This window comes from Papio anubis, chromosome 18 (assembly GCF_008728515.1).
Source record: "Papio anubis isolate 15944 chromosome 18, Panubis1.0, whole genome shotgun sequence".
NCBI classification, from domain to species: Eukaryota; Metazoa; Chordata; class Mammalia; order Primates; family Cercopithecidae; genus Papio; species Papio anubis.
In genome coordinates this window covers 7,346,321-7,359,707 of record NC_044993.1, presented here as the reverse complement: position 1 = coordinate 7,359,707, position 13,387 = coordinate 7,346,321, and the positions used below count along the sequence as shown (strand labels likewise).

General features: G+C 43.3%; 1 protein-coding gene across 3 annotated transcripts in view; it reads left to right on the top strand.

The window, feature by feature from the left end:
* The window catches only part of CDH13 (cadherin 13), a 1,254,348-nt gene that overhangs the window by 95,723 nt on the left and 1,145,238 nt on the right, over positions 1-13,387 (top strand). The window lies entirely within an intron of this gene.

The following is a 13,387-nucleotide window of genomic DNA, read 5'->3' as shown; positions in this document are numbered from 1 at the left end:
GTTTTAGGGACAGGAGATAGGAGAAAAGTGGAGGCTGTCTAAACAGTTACCCTCATTCACGCATTAAGTCATTTATCAACAAATATTACTCAGCACTGACTGCTCAACACTTTTCTAGGCACTGGGAATACAGAAATGAGTAAGACAGGCCAAGCCCCTGCCCTCGTGAGCTTATGTAGTGGCTGGGGGAGAGATAATAAAAAAAAATGAACAGCTAGGTATGTGATGTCTGCAGGAGAGTGATGAGTGCCAGGAAGAATGAGAAAGCAGGCAAGGGTGTCGACAGCAACAGGGAGAGGTCATGGCACTTGCCTTCCCTGTTGGCTGGAGGGTGAGAGATTATTTCCATCTACTTCCCAAACCCAGTTCTTCCATTCACCAACTCCTTATGACACCCCTATGTGGTTTATTTTTGAAATGAAGCTAACAGCTCGTGGAGGGCAAAAAAAAAAAAAAAAAAATGGTGCTTGGCTAATGGGTGTTGATGAGTTGGGACCCATTGCAGCCTAACACCTAACTCAGTGGACAACTTGTTGGCTGATTTAATTCGTCTGGAAACATTCTGAATTGCTATTGTCGTTGACACACAATAGAGTTGCATTTAACTCAGAGGTTAGACTATAAGGTCAGGGTTTAAGGCAAACACAGTTGTCATTAACCTTGAAATCTTTTAAGTTACCCATTAAAGTGTGCAGTGGGCATGGTTTAGTGTATGCATCCCCATATTGTAATCAATATGGAACAATGTATAATGCATGCAGTAATGTACACAGCATAATAAAGAATATATGCAAGATATAATTTTATAGCATTTAATTGCAGTATTTACATTGTTCTTTTTCTCTCTCTTTTTGGTGGAAGAGCTGGCTTTCCATTAGTTAAATGTGCATATGATGAGACTTCACTGTATTCATTTAAGCCAGATTCCTAATCGTACGGTCTCCGTCAGACTGTGCATTAAGTAAGGCAAGACCTCTTTTCTCTGTTTGTTCCGTTTATCTGTGGATTCCCACTACCAGTCAGATGCTTTGGGACGGGGGAACTGAGGAATAATAATAGTAGCAGTGGCAGTAATAGTAGCTGGTATCAGTGTGGCGCTGATTTTGAACCAGGCCTGGTGTGAGTACTTCAGATGTATAAATCAGCACATTTAATCCTCATAATGACTCTGTAGGATATCTACTATAGTTTTAATCCCACTTCATAGATGGGGAAACTTCAGGACAACTTAGTGAAAGAACCTAATAAAGCTTTAGGACTCTAGGGCTGAGATTCAAACTCAAGACAATTCCAGACACACAAGGCCACATGTTGTATGATTCCATGAAATGGAACAAACGGTCCAGAAAACTCAAATCCATAGAGACACAAAGCAGATTAGAAGCTGTCTAGGGCTGGGGCAGGAGGAAATGGGGAGTCACCACTAATGGGTATAGAATTGCTTTGGAGAAGATGAACATGCTCTAGAGCTAGATAGTGTTGGTGATTACGTAACTCTCTGTAAATATACCCAAAACCAGGGAATCATATATCTTAACCGGGTGAGCTTTATAGTATGCTAAATATGTCTCAGTAAAACTGGTATTGAACAGAAAAACAAGCAAACCTTGGGCAGGTCATCCTCAGGGCTCCTGTTTGTTCATGAGCACACACAACCTGTCTTACAGTTGTTCACCACCTGCTGCTGGTGACGTTCTACTTGCTTTACTTATATTAACACAGCGACTCCTCAAAAGATCCCCATTGTCCAGCCTACTGAGATGAGAAAGCGGAGGCAGAAAGATGTTGAGAAACTTGGGACTGGCAAGTGGTAGTGCCAGGATTAAGACCCAGGATGTCTGGGTCTAATTCTTTCTGGCTACACTGGTTCTTACATGTGTTTCATTCATTAAAAGCAACCTGTGTTATTTGGAGTTGGAGGTCACCTTGGCCTATTGGAAATAAAGCAATGGTTCTTCCCTTTTGTTCTGCTGATTTGTAAAGTGAATTAAGAACCATCTTTTGTCTCACTGGTTATTATTCCCATAGTAACCCACCCTGGTGTAGAGTTCTGGCTGCAAAGCTCTCAGAGACTGAAGAAAAGGAGATGTGTTAGTGTTATTGACTTTTCTTTGGAGACAGTGTCTTTCTCTCTTGCCCAGGCTGGAGTATAGTGGTGCAACCATAGCTAACTGCAGCCTCAACCACCTGAGTTCAGTCAACACCCTTGCCTCAGTTCTCAAAATAGCTAAGTGGGACTACAGGCATGGACCACCAGGCCCAGTTAATTAAAAAAAAAAATTTTTTTTTAAAGACAGGGTCTTGCTATGTTGCCCATGCTCGTCTTGAACTCCTGGCTTCAAGTGATCCTCCAGGAGTAGCTGACATTACAGGCTTGGCTGACTTTTAAAAGTAGTAAGTGGTTTAGGATGGGAGTGGCATGGAGGTGGGATGGGGGCAGAGAGAGAGAGAGGAGAGAAATCTAATTGATATGCTAATTGTCATTGTACTCAAGTTGATAGCAGATTGCTGGAAGGATTTAGGATTTACCCAAATTAACATGAATGTTTGGCATCCCTTGGCTGGTGCGGCTGAAGAATTCAATAGCCTAGTAATGAGAAGTCAATCTAAGGTCTAAGGCTGGGAAAGGAGCTCTCACTTCTTAATTCCAGTGCTCATCACTCTGCAAATCAAGGCCCCCTGAACTGCTCCCACCCCTGCCTTCTGTGTCTCCCTCAGTGCCCTCCATCACCCCCCTATGGAGTTCCTTTGATTCTCAGGTCCCCTAACCATGGAATGTACTCTCTGCCCTCACTTATGGGTTGATGATTTCTATCCTTTGTCATGTTTAAAACGCTGAGTGACAAAGCCATTAGCCGTGCACAGTGAACCAAGGAAAGCAGCCTAGACCTGGTCCCCAGAGAACTGGTTTGTGGTGCTGGAAGGGGATGCTTTATGGAGGCAAAGCTGAGGGGCTGTACGTGTCTTCGTAGGTCTCCAGTCTGTAGAAGCAACCAAGCTTTGGGCTGGGGCAGAAGTCAGTACTTGAACTGGCTCTGGCTGAGACCTGGGCTCCCAGGTAGCCAGCTCCCGGGTGACAGAAGTCTGCTGGGCTCCCTCTGATTCTTAAAGCCTTCCCAGGTAGCAACAGGAGATCAATGCAAAGCCACGTGAGTGTCTGATTCAGTCCTCCCTGGTCAGTTTTTCAGCACAGCATTTTGCAAAATGTGTCCTGAAGAGATACTGGTTCCATGGGAGGTTAATGTGGGTTCTGGGGAAAACAAATTAGTCGAATCAAAAAATTAGTTGTATAAACTAATATTTTGGAAAACTCTGGAGTAACTGAGAGAAGTGAGTTTTGTTTTTTCCCAGATGAAAGTCTCTGAGATTGCAGTGTGTGTTTCAGTTTCAGAGGGCTCTTCCCAAACCCCTGAGGATAAGGAAACTCTTGTACATAGTGGGTCTCAGGCACTAATTCACAGGACACACTTCTGAAAACAAGGTGCTAGGATGCCAGATCTCAGAGTACGGGCTTCAGTGGGACCCTTCACCCAGCTCCAGGACCAACTGGGAGCCTGTTAGGACTGCAAATCCTGCCCTCTGAACTTACAGAATGAGCATCTCTGGGGGCAGGCTCAGAAATCTGTATTTGCACATTCCATTGGGTTTTCAACTCCATCCAGAATAATTCTTTGAGTGTCACTATGAATATTTGCTGATCCTTCTGACATCTGTCCATGTTGCTTGTTTATAAAGTGTAGTCTAAACCGTTGGCTCTCAACTGTTGGGGCAAGGGGGGTTGTAACCCTCAGGGGACAGTTTGCAATATCTACAGACATGCTTGTTTGTCACAACCTGGGGAGGGGAGTGGGCATCTAGTGGGCAGAGCTCAGAGATGCTGTTCAACATCCTACAATGAACAGTGCAGCTCCCACCACAAAAAGTTATCCTGACCCAAATACAGTAGTGCTGAGGTGAAAAACCCTGATCCAAATGCATAGCTGCATACTCACCCAGCACACACAGGGATTTTTATCCTTACCTTATGCGTTATTACTAGGAGGCTAGAATCTGAAGCTGGGTCTGTGAAAAGATACAGCAAGCCAGTATTCATGCATAATTTTTCAAAAGGTAAAACCAAGACTCTTGGGTAAATATACACTTTAACTCATTAATTTATGAAGAAATCAGTAAGATGCCATGATTATTTCAAAGGGCGTTTAAGAAGCTAAGGTATTCGTGAGGAATTTAGCAAAGAAGTGTGAAGATGAGATTGCTGAGTTAGATAAAAACTGGTTAATGTTTCTGTTCTACTAGACAAAAAGTATTTGCATCTCAACTGGACAAAAGTTGACCATTTAAGCGGTGACTTCACGTTGTCTGGGATCTTCAAGAGCAAACAATGAGATGAACTAAGAGCACACTCCTAGACAACTTCAGGTGGTCCCTGACTGATAACCAAAGGATGTGCCATCAACTATTTGGGCCTTGTTTGCAAGCTTTGAATAATTTTTCTGGTGCTTTAAGCACATTTATATATATATATAAAAAATATGTTTTTTTAAAAATATATATTTAAAAACATATATATATTTTTAAAATTATATATATATATATATATATTTTTTAGACAGAGTCTCACTCTTTCACCCAGGCTGGAGTGCAGTAGTGGCACGATCTTGGCTCACTGCAACTCCACCTCCAGAGTTCAAGCAATTCTCGTGCCTCAGTCTCCCAAGAAGCCAGGATTACAGGCGCCCGCCACCACACCCCACTAATTTTTTTGATTTTTAGTAGAGATGGGGTTTGACCATGTTGGCCAGGCTGATTTTGAACTCCTGACCTCAAGTGATCTGCTCATCTCAACCTCCCAAAGTGCTAGGATTACAGGCATGAGCCACCGTGCCCGGCCTAAGCACATGACTTTTAATTTACTGGTGCTGCATGGTCTGTGAAAAATGGGGCAAAGAAATGGGAAGTGATGGGAGGAGAGGTCACAGAAGGCCAAGGTTGTAATATGGATAAAAGCCATTTCTTACCTGTCCTCTATGCAGTGTGGATTGTGATAGATGCTTTCATTCAACTCTGTGAGGTGCATCTTATCATCATCTCCATCTACAGATGAGAAAACTGAGTCAGAGGAAGAGTTAGGTATGCCAGTAGCAGGCATGGGCAAAGGAAGGAGAAAGCAATGATCAAGATGATAAAGGGAGGATTACAATTAAGCCAGAGACAGGAAGGATGATGTTCTAAGCTCAAGGGAAGCATGAGTCCAGATCTGAAGCAGAAATACTCAAAGCACGTTCAGGGGGTAAGGAGGAGGCTGTTTATGGGTGACTATGAATGTGAAGGCAATGTGAAATTGAATCAGAGCTACAACGATGACAGTTATTAATAGCATCAGTATTATTTTAGCCAAAGGATTTTAATATTGCTGTGGGGCAGTGCCTTGCAGTACACCATGACAGTCAAGAGCCCAGGTCTCCAGGGAAGGTTACAGTTTGAAGCCCAGCTCTGTCACTGTAGGGCTGTGTGGCCATGGGCAAGCTGCTTAACCCCCGTGCCTCAGTTACCAGATCTATGAAATGTGGGCAATGAAACCTAGCTGATATGACTGGGATGGGGATTCCAGAGAACCTTGTAAACACTTGATCCAGCAAAGAATATGGCCTCAGAAGATAGACGTTGGATGTGTTTATGTAGACAAGGAAATGAACAGACAGGACTTAACAGATCATGGTCGTGAGCAACTTGGCTGTCAGTGTCACAGTCTCAGTTTGAGTTTCCTCAAAAGCAGGTTCTGTGAGGAGGATTTGAGGGCAACAAATTCGCTTGGGAGCTGGTCCAAGGGGAAGTGTAGAGGAGTGGTAAAGTGAGGCAAGGAAGGAAAGGGAAACACACGAAGGGTCTGTTACTCAGCCAGGTACTGCTGTGGGTGTCTGAAGCCTAAGTCCCCTGGGAACCTTTGGGAGTCAGTGTGGAATATCTGCTTCTGAGCCATCCCACCTGAGGGTCATGGGAGCTCCAGACTTTATGCCACAAATCTGGTGGGCATTGATTCAAAGCTGCCCTAGGTGGCATTGATTTTGAGACTACTGGACTACTCCAGCCTCAGAGAAAGTAGTCAGTAAAGAGGTGTAGGTATTTGCAGTTGGAAGTTGAGCCAGCCCTGTGATGGAAAAGCCAGAAGAGACAGGATCTTGGGGTTGGGTGGTGAGCTGTCAGTGTCTACTGTGGTTAGTATCTGATGCGGTTTGTCTGTGTCCCTGCCCAAATCTCATCTTGAATTATAGCTCCCGTAGCCTCCATGTGTCATGGAAAAGACCCTGTGGGAGATAACTGAATCTTGGGGGTGGGTTTTCCCTGTGCCGTTCTCATGAGAGTAAGTCTCACAAGATCTGATGGTTTCATAAAGGGTAGTTCCCCTGCATACTCTCTTGCCTGCTGCCATGTAAGACATGCCTTTGTTCCTCCTTCACCTTCCACTGTGATTGTGAGGTCTCCTCAGCCGAGTGGAACTGTTGAGTCCATTAAACCTTTTTCTTTATAAGTTACCCAGTCTTGGGTATTTCTTCATAGCAGTATGAAAATGGACTGATACGGTATCCAAAGGCATAGAAATAGTCATGCACTTTGGGGCAGTAATATACGTCTGAGAAGTTAAACAGAGGTAAATACAGGAAAAGATGTACAAAAATGCATTTATTAAATGATATATGCATACTGTATATGTTTTATGCCTTGTATGTGAAATAGTAATAATAGCCAACACTTACGAAGTAGTTGCCACACGCCTGACTCTCCTAAATGCTCTGCAAATAGGCTAGATTTCCAGAAAATGAAAACTGGTTAGGCAGCTCGATAGAATATTACATAACCATTAAAGAGGATGGTTATAAAGATGATAATGGCATGGAAAAATCATATGAATGAGAAATGAATACTAAACAGGAGATTGTGTGTACAGAAGGATTCCTACAAAGCAAAACAAGCCTCTAAATATAGAAAAAGAGGGGTGCAATCTGAAAGGAATTTATCAAAATCCTAACTGCAATTTTGTTCATGCCGTGGGATTCAGAGTTGTTTTTTCCCTCTGGTTTACGCAGCTCCATTGATATACTTGCATTACATTTATAATGAAAAATACAAGAAACTTGAAAAAGTGCAAGAAGAAAAAACTTCTAAAAAATAGGTGGTGGAGACCCAGTGAAGGTTTTAAAGAAGGGAATAACATAATGGAAAATGGTATTTCAGAAACATTAATCTGGGGAGCAGTGTGGAAGATGGATTGAATCAGGAAAGACCCAAGGCAAGAAGTCCAGCCTGAAAGCTTGTATGAGTCACTGGGAGTATGGAAAAGAAAGAGCCACTTTTAGAGGCCTGATCATGAATGAGATGATGGGGAAGAAAGAGAAAAACACCAGAAATGATTCCAACATTTTAAAGCGTATTGAATGGAAGAAAATAAGCAATGGAACCAATATAAATACAGTTAGAGAGCGAGCGAGCACGCGCTGGGTTTCTTTACATCTGTTGCTTGTTTAAACCTAACAGCAATCCTATATGCTATGCTTTTAATATTCCTACTGTACAAATGAAATAATAGAAGAATAGGGAAATAAAGCCACTTGTCCAAGGTCACAGAGGGTCTGAACTCAGATTATTGTTAAATGAACTGGCTAGATAGAAGGATGGATGATGGGTGGGTGGATGGATGGATGATGGATGGATACATTGATAACTACATGAGGGGGAAGAAATCTGCTGAATTGTAATGTTACAGTAGAAAATAGGGCATTTCAAGAAGAAGGTGACAGATAGTCTTAGGCAGTGAAGAAGGAAGGGAACAGAGAAAGCACTAAATTAAACAAGAAGAAGGACCAGTCACTGGTCCTCTTTGAGAAGGTCTTTCCAGTTAAATAATGGGAAGTGAGCTTAAGCAGTGTAGGAGACTGAGGGGCTAGGACATGTTGGGGAACCTATGAAATTGCTGGTCAGAGCATGGCATATATGAGCTTAAAACCAGATGTGAACCTAAGGAAGAGATCCAACAATAGGAAGGAGCGGGGATGTAAGAGAGAAAAGGGATGGGGAGGGGAGAGGAGAGTAAGAAGACATGGAAGAAGGGCAAGGAAAGAAATTATTGGCTAAGAACAAGAACACCAGACTGCCTGGGTTTGAGTCTCAACTCTGCTGCCCTGTAACCTTGAGCAAACTCCATAACTCTCTTTGCTTCTGACCCCTCATCTGTTGAATGGGAAAATAGTAATAAGCCCTATCTCCTGGGGTTCTTGAGAGGAGTAATTGAAGCATGTAACATGCTTAAGACAGTGCCTGGTGTGCTGTAAGTTGAAACTGTGTAGGGATCCTGTTGCCTTGGTCATCACAACAAAGACCATTTCCTGGGCAACAGCCCAAAGCTATAGGTTAAGAAACTGAGGCTTAGTCACTTAAAGAATGTTCCCTGAGAAAGTACACTCGGAGCCTCAGCATTGCTCCCCCAGCAAGTAGTTAGCTCTCCTATCTTTCAGGGAGAAATAAATTTTGTGTAAAATAGGATGCATGGCTTTGTTAGTGGAAACTAGCCTTCAGCAATTGTAATAAATGAGGTACGTGAGGTTACATTTTTTTTTCTACTTTTTGACAAAAGAGTTAATAAACAGAGGCTGTTCAATTAAGCAAAGTTAGAAGGAGTTTACGAAGCACTGGAGAGTGGCTGAGGAGCAAGGTAGTGAGGACTTGGAGGACCTGGAGGAGGCCAATGAGATCCATCAGATCCCAGCAAGCTTGGTGAACTCAGTGCCCTTTCTCTATTCCAGAGAGTTTTATGCTCATATAATTGATGCTTGGAGAAGCCTGCACACCACAGACTTGGCATGAGAAATCCTGAAAGCCTTATTAACCCAACTACTTAGATTTTCTGAGTGCAACCCCTGTGCTGTTCTATTTGGGCTCAGGATTTGCTGGACCCCAAAATGTTCCACTGTTGGCATGAGGAGGTTCAACTAATACCTTTCTTTGGTTGGCTCTCCTCCCACATCCCCCTACCTCTTCTACCTCTCTGGAAACCTTGGTTTCCAGAAAACTGCATCTGTGCTCAACCTGCTCTCTCCTGGCTCTTGGTGATCATGAAACCTGCCAAAGAAGCATTCTCTCTGAGTCTGAACCACTGGAGAAATTGCACATCCAGGATTGATTTTGCGTAGTGTAAAAATCAATCTGGTGAACCTGGCGGCAGAGGTACTCTCTAAGTTTGGTTGTAAGCCTGGTGGGGTAGGGCAGTAAATATTTTAAGTTGAAAAGTTAGAACAATAAACAGGAGAGACACGTGAAGTTGAGGTTTGAAATTTGCTGGGCTGGAATGAGTTTTCTCTTTCTGTGTTAATCTTATCTGGCAGCTGATCTTTACCTGTCACGTGGTTTTTGGGGAAGAAAAGGGTACCCTCTTTAGACTCCTTCCTTTGCTGGCAGGAGAACCGTGAGAGAAACACTATCAGTTTGAAATTGTCCCTCCTGAAATAGAAATTTATCTAATTTTAGTGGGTGGCGAGACTATGAACAACCATCACTATTTGTGCTCTAGTAATTATTAATGTAATGACATTCTAACAATTAAGAAATAACTTTTATTGAGCACTATCTACATATCAGGCACCCAGCTAAGTACTTTCACATGTGATGTCTAATTCAAGCTTCTGAATATGATTAACTTCATTTTATAGCTGAGAAGTCTACAGCCTATAGGGCACACACACATATACCTTCTTCATTGATCTTCACCCAACCATCAGGAGCCTGGGAAAGACATTGTGCAGTTAAGAAAAGTGAATCTCAGGAACTTGTCTTCTTCGTTAAACAATTGGCAGAACTAGGGTTTGAACCCAGAACTGGATTTGAATCCAGGTCTTCTAACTCCATATTACTTTGATTTTATTGAGAGAGTATATGGGTGGTATATCTTCTTAAATTCCTCTGGCCAGGTCCTTAGAAAAGCACTTACTGTGCATTGTCTCAACACTTGTAATAACCCTGTTAGGGAGCTGGTGTTTTTCCACTTTACAATGGGGAGATTGAGGCTCAGAGAGGGTAGATATGCCATTGGAACAAAGCCATTCAGGCAGTTGTAGGAAGTATAGCTGGGGCTTATACCTTCCCATTCTACCCTCCAGGTTTTCCCTGCTATAAGCATTTCTTACAGCAGTGCCTTCAATAGGAGAAACAATGACAAGTGACTTTTCCAGTGGGACAACAAGAGGGTGATTATGGTCTTGGACCTTGGGATTTAGGACGGGCTATTGACATTAAAAGTTGGATAGGCTGCTAGGTCAGTCCAGGGAAAAGCAGGAGGGAAGATCAGACATGACTGAGAATTCAGGAAGGGGTAGTTCCATCCAATCAGAACAAGTTGGAGCTTTTCATCTTCTTTAAGCCTACTAGTTTCACTTCTCATTTTGAAAGAAACAACTTGCCAGGCAAACCTATTGTTGCTGCCTTTCTCTGCCTGTCACAGCCATCAAAGCAAAGTTCTTGGAACATGTGAACATCACTAGCATCCCAGGCAAGATTTACGTTCTGAAAAGAGGACATCAGATTGTGGAGTTGGATCTCCATTTCCCTGGAGAGTCTTATGCTTCAGAAAATCATTATTGGTTTGTCATCCTATCCTGTCGTGGTGGAAACCCTGGGCTCTGAAAGGTTACAGGAAAATAGCAGGTCCTTGGCAGTTCTCAGTAGATTCTGTTTCTCACCTGGGCCAGGATGTTGCTTGTGCTTTTTGTTCATGACAAGATGAGAAGAGCTTGGTTAAATAAGGACCGATGGCTCTTTATACATCTTCTTTCCTGATTCATCACGTCAGAAAAGCCATTCATCTGGTTTGAAGATAGACAGGTGGTTGCTGTCACTGCACCAGCAGCGTTTGAAGTTTGCTCTGTGATGTGATTACAGCCCATACTTAAGCTTCTGCTCCAGGAAGTGAGGTTGACCTTTGATCCTTCTCCTCATTTAAAAATCACAGATCCTGGAAAATGAACCAATCTAGAAAGATACTAGAAGCTGCTGCTGCTGCTGCTGCTGAGGTTGGCTGTCAAACCAATTTAACTGGCCTGCTTTACCTAGAATTCTTTTTTTCTGTTTAAAACCAATGACCTTTAAAGCCTTTTTATTTTTCCTCTGACGATCTCTAGTGGACATCTGGTCTTTTGTGAGTTCTGATGGGAATCCCAGAATCATTCCATAACTGTGGGTTTCATATGAGAGAGGCACATTTAACAAAGACCAGAAGAAAATCAAAACGGTTGCTCAAACTGACAGTGTATGTTCTTCATCCCACTCCTTCATTAGCTCATTCATTCATTCATTCATTCCTTCATTCATGTGCTGGCACTGTGTAGAAGTTGGGGGTAAACAGGTGGCCGAAAGGTAGTCCCTGACCCCAGGATGTTCTAATTCAGAAGGGTAAATAGAAAAGGCAGTAAACATTGTCCATTCAGTGTGAATGAGCTTGGGAGTACAACCACTTTGGAAACCCATTTTGTTAATTTACCTTTGATAGATACCATTGAACAGTTTTTCCAAGTGTCTGTGAAGAAGGCATGTTGGTGGTAGGGGGTGGGTGGGTGGTTTCTGAGGACCTGATAATGTTTCTCCTTGATTTTAGTGCCAGTTACGTGGCATCCTATGGAAAACATTAGCTGAATACTTGGACTTCTGCACCTTTTTGTAGTGCCTTCGTGTATTTTACACAAAAAATAAATAAAAGTATGCTCAGCCTCGGGTGTGTTGGGAACATACAGGAGAGACCAGTCCAACTTTGGAGGAGAACAGAGACGGGGACCAAGGAACGCTTTCTGGGGAAGATATTCGACTTGGGCCCTGAAGGAGCAACAGAAATTAGGCACTGAGTAAAATGGGACTGGATGTACCTGCACAAACCCAGCAGCAGGAGAAAAGACGTAGAGTGGAGGGAGCTGGCAGTTCGTGCTTGCGGGAAGCTGAGAATTGCTCATGGGGCTGGAGCCAAAGGGCTACAGGGTGCAGGGCTGCAGGGTAGGAGGGAGCAGCCGGGGAGGGGGTGGATTGGTTAAGAAACATGATGTCATACATGTCATGTTGAGAAACTTGGATTTCACCCTGGAGGCGCAGGAACTAGGGGGGATTTTTCAGCATCAGAGTGACAGACGCTCTCAAGTCTGGGTTTTCCAGCGATCAGCATGCTTGTGCCTGCATGGGGGCGCAGGATGGGAGACAGATGCCTTTTGCAATAGTTCCGGAGAAGACTGAAGACCACATTCAAGGCACTGAGAGAGAAGAGGAGGGGACAGATACCACAGAGATCATGAGATATAGCACAGCAGATAAGACTTGCTAATTAACTGTATGGGGTTGTGGGGAGGGACAGGGAGAAATCAGGTTTCTTCCAGCCCAGCTTCTGGTTGGAATCACTCAGACAGAGACACTTGGGCCTGAGAGAGGATTCCCCTGATGACATAAAGCCTCAAAAATTTTCATTAGTCATTCCAAAAACATCTATTTCTTGTCTACACTGCACCAGCCAGTGGGGGAGGTCCTGAGAGATAGAGGAAGGACCGATTTTTGCCTTCGGAGAGTCGCCTAGAGATTCTGGGGAGACAGCAGGTCCAAGTGTCTCTGCCTAAAACCTCTGGACAGTATGTTTGGCTGACACTTACATGGTGGTCTTGGTTTCTTATTCCAGGTCAGTTTCCCAACTCTTATAGCATCAGCTTTAGGGCATCCCCAAATCTCTTGCAGAAGAGAGGGTTCTTTCCCCTTGAGTTGTTTTGAGTCAAGCATATAACATTGCGTGAATGTTTGAAAACTTCTCCTGGTTCTCAGAATGCAATTCTGACAGTGCTGAAGGCTGCCAATTAAATGAAGATTTAGATAAAGGCTGTGTGGGAGAGGGAATGCAATATTCTTAAACCTAATAATGGCTTCCTTCTGTCTTTTTGAAACTCTCAAATAATCCTGATTGACTGGCTCTCTGCTTTGGGCATTCCCATTTTCTGTACAATTTAATACCATTTAAAATGTTTGACAACCTTTATTTGGGGGCAGACATCCTTAGGGGAAGGGGCCGTGGGCAAAGATACAAATGCTGTACCATCGCAGGAACCACGGATTTAAATAAGGATTTCTTTTCTTCATATTCAGAAGAGGTGGGTGCAGAAAGGATGAGAGCAGCTTCTCAGGATATAGTATTAACCACGTGCAGCAGCTAACAAAGGTATGTGCCTAGTCTTGTGCTAAAGGCTTTCCTCATGTCAGTTCATTCACCCCTCCCAACAGTACTGAGGTAGATGGAGTGACTAGATCCACTGTACAGGCAAAGTAGGTGAGGCCCACAGCCTTAGCAAATAAGCTGTGGAGCTGGTGGTCCCAGATCTCA